We start from the raw sequence: 9138 nt of genomic DNA on the forward strand, positions 1-9138 counted from the left end.
AATCAAATCCCCGCCAATGAACTTGATCATTCTAAACCACCAAGTAACCGAATCTTACCATTAGATTCGACCCTATAAAACTTCACTCAACGTATTTTATAATATAATATAATATATATATATATATATATATATATATATATATATATATATATATATATATATATATATATATATATATATATATATATCACAACCGCATGCCATCTTACTACTTAAGGATCCCACACCGAAAGCAATCTCCTAGTCAACCTACTTATTTTAGGCAACTATCTATCTAAAGCACAAGAGCAAGTACCAATTAAGGCTCCACATAATCTCAAATCCTAGTTAGTGTACCTACACTAAGGCACTAACTATTCCCGGTCTGACCCGTATTTCTACATGTCCCCGCATACAACACATATACAAACTAGTCTAAGTCTAGGTGCCTATCTCAAAGTCACCTAGATCCCTTAGACCATGCTCTAATACCACTTGAAAGGACCTCGACCCATTTTTGAAAAACGGCAAAAAAAATTTCAACAAGTTACAACATTATCTATACTGGAGCCACGCAGAAATACCGTGCGTCGCGAGGTATACCTGCATCTAAAAACAGTGAATAATCAGCAACAAAACAAATTCCAAATTTTACTAAGTGTTGGAAAATGACCCAATACATGTCAATATTGACCCAAACCTGTTCAAACATATTTATCACTTCAAATTGGGTTCAACGGTCCAATCTAATCATAATTAACGTAAAGTGGGTTCAAACGACCCATTACAAATAAAGTGACAATCCCGACCCAAATATACAGAACGTCTGGTTTTGACTTAATAGCCCAACCCGATATCCCGAGCATGATTCCATGGTTTTTACCAGTCCCCTACCCAAGTCCAAAGGCCACAAGCCATCCCGCCATGCTCAAGTAAGCTCCTAGCATTCTAAACTAGCTACTAGAAATCTCCAAGACATCCAACAGGTACCTATAAAAAGGTAAACAACGAGGAAGTAAGCATAAAGCTTAGTGAATGCAATAATTATACATATACATATATAATCCACTTACTTGCAATCACTTACACATACAACGCATAACAAGGCTAGCATCACCAATAGCATATAGTCAACATGTAATATGCCAAAACATAAACAACACATAGCAATATGGATCCATATTCACAGAACACGGGAATGATACTCGCATTTTCCACCGGTACTCGCATTTCCCGATAACGTTATACTGCGCAAATATAACGCTACTCCCAAGGTGAAGTTAGTGGACCGAGTCAATGGCCACAACCCACCCATCGCACATGTCATGATGTTGTCGACGAAGTAGTAAAACTACCAACACCATGGCACAAATGTGGCCCCATCGTACAAAGGGTAGTGTAATCCTCACTCACGGATAACACTATAGTGTAACCTCACGCACGGATACACTAACCACCCCCACACACAAGAAAATAAATCATACACATACATATACAATTATTCCACTCACCTTGTAATCTCTAGCAACACAATATCCGATTTCCACGAGTCGCCAATGTAATCCACCTATTACATTATATCACAAATAATAAGAAAAATAATCCTATTTAGCTAATTACCACACATATAAACACAAAACCCGCTCATAAAGCCACGAGACACCAAAAGTGACCGCTAGCTTAATTTCGACCCAATTAAGCTTTCAACCAATTTGACTCAAGAGAGACTTGACCCATTACCACTACAATTGGTAATTCATGCCCAAATAACATCCTAATATCATTGAAACTAATACCATACCCAAAATCTCAAACCGTAACACTTTATACAATTTTTACACATTTTGACTGTTCGGACAGCCCCAACCTTACAACAGTTTTTGACCCAGTTAATTTCCTGATCAACAGCTCAAAACTTGTTCACTGGATAGGATTCTCAAAGACCTTTTCGAAAAGTGCTCACACGCCTTAAACGGAGTTACGGTTCACAAGATATGACATTTACAAAATCATGTTTGCGCAGTTTTTCTTAGTTACGGGTTTCATCATCTTTTAGCCAAATCCAACCCAAATCAACACAAAAGACATCCCCAATAAACCAACCTACTTACACTTGCTAACAACCCTAATATGGTTTGGATTTTGACATAAATCCATTTTATGACACAATTAAACCCTTTTTAAAACTTGAATAAAGTCAACAACTTCATATCATCATCATCAAATCAATATTACATACACTATATCATTATATGCACTAGTAAACCTTTATTCAAAATCACCCTAATTCCAAAACTCACTTGATAAACTTACAAAGTTAGGGTCGTTACCAAAGTAGTGTTGAATAAAGAAGATGGAGATGACTTCCAACAAAAACCTTCCTAGTGACCATCAACACCTTAATTGCACATGCCTTTGATCTCAAGTCCTAATCCTTCAAAATTAAAAACCCCAATTTTTCTTGTTGCTTCTCCTGCTACTCGCGATTTTACTCCCAATTCTTTTCTAATTTAATTTTTTTGTCTAAAATGAGAATGATAGCCTTATCTCCAGCCATTAAATTGAAATTTGAGACATGACATCTTTAGTCCTCAACAGTTAGGGCTTTTGCACAAAAGTCCCCTTCACTAATTAAAGTTATATTGGGGTTTTCTACATAAATTTCCTTCACAAAACACACTTTTCATTTTATCACTTTCCCGGTCCTTTTTAACTAGAACTCAATGATAAGTCCTACTACTTAACGGTTTTAACTTCCGACACACTAATTTTAATATTATTATAAAAATAATATTTTTATCCATTTATTAACATCCCAAAACATCCCGATCACTTCTGGTATTATTAATATTAATATATATAAATATAATAAAATAATACCCCTAAATTTCGGGATCTTACAGCTTGATAACTCCTACCTTGATCAATTCATCGACTTGCTTCTTGATCTCATCATTTTCCAAGCCTAAATTTCGATAAGCTCCAATATTAAGCAGTATTGAGTCGGCAACGAGTTGAATTTCATGGTTGACAACACGTTCAGGAGCTATCTGTATGGCCTCATCAAATAGTCATGTATATCTTCGCACAAGTTTCTCAACCTCATTAGTAACATTATGAGAGTTAAGTGTAAGGGTGAATACCTTTGTTTCTTGTTTATTAGGCATTAACAAGAACAACACAAAACTTTTGGAGGTATTGATGATCCATTTAATCTGCCCAACAGTAACCATTTCAACACCATGTAACTTCTTGCTATTCCTTACAATAAATGTACTACCGTCTTTCTCAAATCGATACTTTTGTTCGCGTCGTTAATAAACAGCATTACGTTCCCAAGTAATTTCATGGGAACGTAATTTCATCCATGTATTTACTAGTGTGTCCTTGACAAATATAACTTGACAAATATCTAAGGATACAACTTCACAAAGTAATTTCATCCATGTATTTACTAGTAATAGCAAATCAAAACTTACATTAGAGGTTAACATGTGTGTCCTTCCCCTTTTGTATCCAACCCAACTCATACGATCGTGGATGTGGAGTTATTTTCTAGCCCAAGCATTCCACTAGACTAGCCAATATTAAATTCTTTTGGCTACCGATGTCAATAATGGCCCTGATAAGCTCTTTTTTGACTTGAATCTTTAATAAGAACAACTCCTCTTTTTCATCTTCTTCATCGGGTGATTTAGCCAGCCCCTTCCGACTTCCTGCCATCAACGCCAAACTCTCATCCACGACTTCAACTGATTTTAGTTCCACGGTTCCTTGATTCGTAGAAGTAGTAGCTGTACGTTTTCCCTTTTCCTTCGAATATTTCTTTGGAAGTAATGACGGATTGGCCTTCCAACACTCCTCCTTGGTATATCTTTTTATCATGCAATGATCACAGCTTTTAGATGCATTTTGAGACTTCTTGATTTTTGTCTTCTTTCTATCTTTTTTTTATCCACGCCTTGTACCTTCACCTTTTGTACGATCATCTTGTCTATGTGAACCCATTTTATTTTTTTGTTCAATAGCCATAGCAATGCCACTTGCATTTGACACGTTGGAAATGGCATATATGAAATGTCCCGTTCTTATTGATTAAAAACGTTCCATATTAATTGATTTCGTTGCGAGGTTTTGACCTCTATATGAGACGTTTTTCAAAGACTGCATTCATTTTAAAACAAACCATAACCTTTATTTCATCAATAAAGGTTTAAAAAGCTTTACGTAGATTATCAAATAATGATAATCTAAAATATCCTGTTTACACACGACCATTACATAATGGTTTACAATACAAATATGTTACAACAAAATAAGTTTCTTGAATGCAGTTTTTACACAATATCATACAAGCATGGACTCCAAATCTCGTCCTTATTTAAGTATGCGACAGCGGAAGCTCTTAATAATCACCTGAGAATAAACATGCTTAAAACGTCAACAAAAATGTTGGTGAGTTATAGGTTTAACCTATATATATCAAATCATAATAATAGACCACAAGATTTCATATTTCAATACACATCCCATACATAGAGATAAAAATCATTCATATGGTGAACACCTGGTAACCGACAATAACAAGATGCATATATAAGAATATCCCCATCATTCCGGGACACCCTTCGGATATGATATAAATTTCGAAGTACTAAAGCATCCGGTACTTTGGATGGGGTTTGTTAGGCCCAATAGATCTATCTTTAGGATTCGCGTCAATTAGGGTGTCTGTTCCCTAATTCTTAGATTACCAGACTTAATAAAAAGGGGCATATTCGATTTCGATAATTCAACCATAGAATGTAGTTTCACGTACTTGTGTTTGTTTTGTAAATCATTTATAAAACCTGCATGTATTCTCATCCCAAAAATATTAGATTTTAAAAGTGGGACTATAACTCACCTTCACAGATTTTTACTTCGTCGGAAAGTAAGACTTGGCCACTGGTTGATTCACGAACCTATAACAATATATACATATATATCAAAGTATGTTCAAAATATATTTACAACACTTTTAATATATTTTGATGTTTTAAGTTTATTAAGTCAGCTGTCCTCGTTAGTAACCTACAACTAGTTGTCCACAGTTAGATGTACAGAAATAAATCGATAAATATTATCTTGAATCAATCCACGACCCAGTGTATATGTATCTCAGTATTGATCACAACTCAAACTATATATATTTTGGAATCAACCTCAACCCTGTATAGCTAACTCCAACATTCACATATAGAGTGTCTATGGTTGTTCCGAAATATATATAGATGTGTCGACGTGATAGGTCGAAACATTGTATACGTGTCTATGGTATCTCAAGATTACAAAATATACAATACAAGTTGATTAAGTTATGGTTGGAATAGATTTGTTACCAATTTTCACGTAGCTAAAATGTGAAAAATTATCCAATCTTGTTTTACCCATAACTTCTTCATTTTAAATCCGTTTTGAGTGAATCAAATTGCTATGGTTTCATATTGAACTCTATTTTATGAATCTAAACAGAAAAAGTATAGGTTTATAGTCGGAAAAATAAGTTACAAGTCGTTTTTGTAAAGGTAGTCATTTCAGTCGAAAGAACGACGTCTAGATGACCATTTTAGAAAACATACTTCCACTTTGAGTTTAACCATAATTTTTGGATATAGTTTCATGTTCATAATAAAAATCATTTTCTCAGAATAACAACTTTTAAATCAAAGTTTATCATAGTTTTTAATTAACTAACCCAAAACAGCCCGCGGTGTTACTACGACGGCGTAAATCCGGTTTTACGGTGTTTTTCGTGTTTCCAGGTTTTAAATCATTAAGTTAGCATATCATATAGATATAGAACATGTGTTTAGTTGATTTTAAAAGTCAAGTTAGAAGGATTTACTTTTGTTTGCGAACAAGTTTAGAATTAACTAAACTATGTTCTAGTGATTACAAGTTTAAACCTTCGAATAAGATAGCTTTATATGTATGAATCGAATGATGTTATGAACATCATTACTATCTTAATTTCCTTGGATAAACCTACTGGAAAAGAGAAAAATGGATCTAGCTTCAATGGATCCTTGGATGGCTCGAAGTTCTTGAAGCAGAATCATGACACGAAAACAAGTTCAAGTAAGATCATCACTTGAAATAAGATTGTTATAGTTATAGAAATTGAACCAAAGTTTGAATATGATTATTACCTTGTATTAGAATGATAACCTACTGTAAGAAACAAAGATTTCTTGAGGTTGTATGATCACCTTACAAGATTGAAAGTGAGCTAGCAAACTTGAAAGTATTCTTGATTTTATGAAACTAGAACTTTTGGAATTTACGAAGAACACGTAGAACTTGAAGATAGAACTTGAGAGAGATCAATAAGATGAAGAAAATTGAAGAATGAAAGTGTTTGTAGGTGTTTTTGGTCGTTGGTGTATGGATTAGATATAAAGGATATGTAATTTTGTTTTCATGTAAATAAGTCATGAATGATTACTCATATTTTTGTAATTTTATGAGATATTTCATGCTAGTTGCCAAATGATGGTTCCCACATGTGTTAGGTGACTCACATGGGCTGCTAAGAGCTGATCATTGGAGTGTATATACCAATAGTACATACATCTAAAAGCTGTGTATTGTACGAGTATGAATACGGGTGCATACGAGTAGAATTGTTGATGAAACTGAATGAGGATGTAATTGTAAGAATTTTTGTTAAGTAGAAGTATTTTGATAAGTGTATTGAAGTCTTTCAAAAGTGTATAAATACATATTAAAACACTACATGTATATACATTTTAACTGAGTCGTTAAGTCATCGTTAGTCGTTACATGTAAATGTTGTTTTGAAACCTTTAGGTTAACGATCTTGTTGAATGTTGTTAACCCATTATTTATTGTAACAAATGAGATGTTAAATTATTATATTATCATGATATTATGATATATAATATATCTTAGTATGATGTATATACAGTTAAATGTCGTTACAACGATAATCGTTACATATATGTCTCGTTTCGAAATCATTAAGTTAGTAGTCTTATTTTTACATATGTATTTCATTGTTAATACACTTAATAATATATTTACTTATCATTTAACATAATTAACCAAGTGTATCAATATCTTAATATGATTCATATGTACCTAGTAAGACGTTGTTATAACGATAATCGTTATATATATCGTTTTCGAGTTTCTTAAATTAATAGTCTCATTTTTATGTATATAACTCATTGTTAAAATACCTAATGAGATACATACTTATAATAAAAACATGTTAACTATATATATAACCATATATATGTCATTGTATAGTTTTTACAAGTTTTAACGTTCGTGAATCACCGGTCAACTTGGGTGGTCAATTGTCTATATGAAACATATTTCAATTAATCAAGTCTTAACAAGTTTGATTGTTTAACATGTTGGAAACATTTAATCATGTAAATATCAATCTCAATTAATATATATAAACATGGAAAAGTTCGGGTCACTACAATATAACTGTAGCTCATTCTGAATCTGTCGGTTTAATCTTGCAACATACTTGGTAAAGGTTTCTTCACTATCAATGTCTATACCAAGTGAGACTGCAAGCCTTTAAAATTTTGTGTTATATTCTTGGACACACTGGCTATAATGTTGTCGCAAGTTATGCCGGCATGTCCACCTATCTTGCAAATAGCCCATCAGATAGAATCCGCTACACGAGTAAACTCTGTCCATCTAATCTCCTCTTGTGATTGCGTCTTCATGTATGAATTCCACCATGCCAATGCATGACTCGTCAATTTCAACAAGGTGAACGCAACCTTCTCGGAACTCTTGAAACCATAATTTTTTGATTTGATCAATCCACGAGTCCAGTTTTTCAGCATCGACGGCTCCAACATATCCGGGAATATTAATTTTTACCTCAACTTTGAAAGGTTTGCTTGATTCTTTTCTCCTTCATGAACTCATCTCACCTTCTGTTTCGTTTTCAATATCGGACTGATAATTTGATCTTTCTTCCACCCTCGGTTTCGTTGGTGTTTCTCGAGCCTTGGGTTTGGTTTGAGTCTGAATACATGTCAACACGAACTCAAGTTAAGCAGTGAGACGGAAAGTTCCTTTAACCCCGCAGGTGTTTCTTCGCCTCCTTCCATTGTCTCCTTCTCCGGTTTGCTAATTGGAACTCTTCGGTTTTGCATCAATTCTAATAATGGTTCACTGGAGTATTTGTATGTGGATTTTGTTTTCACCATTCACAGGTAGAAATGAACGCTATGATACATTTGATCTGTTACGAATCTCATAGATGCAACGAGACTCGTAAAGATTGTTATTGTAATTGTTCCTAATCGATTCTGTGTAAGTAATTTTAAAAATAAAGTAAAACACACAAACAATTTGGAGAATGATATGCTTTTATTGCTTATCTCTCTAGTATTACATGTATGTAAGAATAGAGTTATCCCCTCCCTCAAATACACTTTACATATATAACAGAAAAATGTAAATGAGAAATCTCCACAATCCTACACAAATCGGATCATGGGCAATTAAGGTGGAACATGGAGCAATAATTAGTCCAACATCAAAACTTCCTCCTATTTTCTTGGAGACAGGTATGACTGGATCATTATTTTCGCAGAACTTGAGAGAAATTGAAACGATTGCAAAACAGATTGGGGAATTGAAGAAGCAACCTCAATAAGTACACCAATTACAATCATGTCCTACCAGTACTAGCCCCAACCCTATCCCAATTGGAGAATATAGTTTTGAGTACGAGGAACCTAATGAATCTGTCTATTTTGCTCAATATGCTACTCGTAAACAAAACTCAAACCCTGGATTTCAATCAAGAGGTACTCATTTCCCACCGAGAACTAATTAACCTTCGTATCAACAACATTATCAACCACAATATCCTTATTACCCTCGACAATCTCAATTACCATACAATCAAACCCTTCCTTTGACTGGACCGTCAGCTGACACTAATCAGGCTATTGAACCCGTTGAAAAAACAACAAGTCGTGTTGGAATCGAAGAAATACTCCAACAATTCATACAAGTTCATTGTAATATGAACCAAAAGACCACATCCAGAAAAGATCACACTGACATTATGTTAAGGAACCAACTGGCCGCGCTTAAGAATCTACAAAT

General features: G+C 34.0%; 1 long non-coding RNA gene across 1 annotated transcript; it reads right to left on the bottom strand.

Moving 5' to 3' along the window:
- Positions 1–605: 605 nt before the first annotated feature.
- On the bottom strand, positions 606–2493 carry LOC139872965 (uncharacterized). The gene is made up of 3 exons (XR_011767220.1): positions 2313–2493; positions 1494–1549; positions 606–972 (listed from the first exon to the last, which is right to left on the bottom strand). It is a non-coding gene; the product is annotated as an uncharacterized lncRNA (long non-coding RNA).
- Between the last annotated feature and the right edge of the window lie 6645 nt (positions 2494–9138).

This window comes from Rutidosis leptorrhynchoides, chromosome 10, assembly GCF_046630445.1.
Source record: "Rutidosis leptorrhynchoides isolate AG116_Rl617_1_P2 chromosome 10, CSIRO_AGI_Rlap_v1, whole genome shotgun sequence".
NCBI lineage: Eukaryota > Viridiplantae > Streptophyta > Magnoliopsida > Asterales > Asteraceae > Rutidosis > Rutidosis leptorrhynchoides.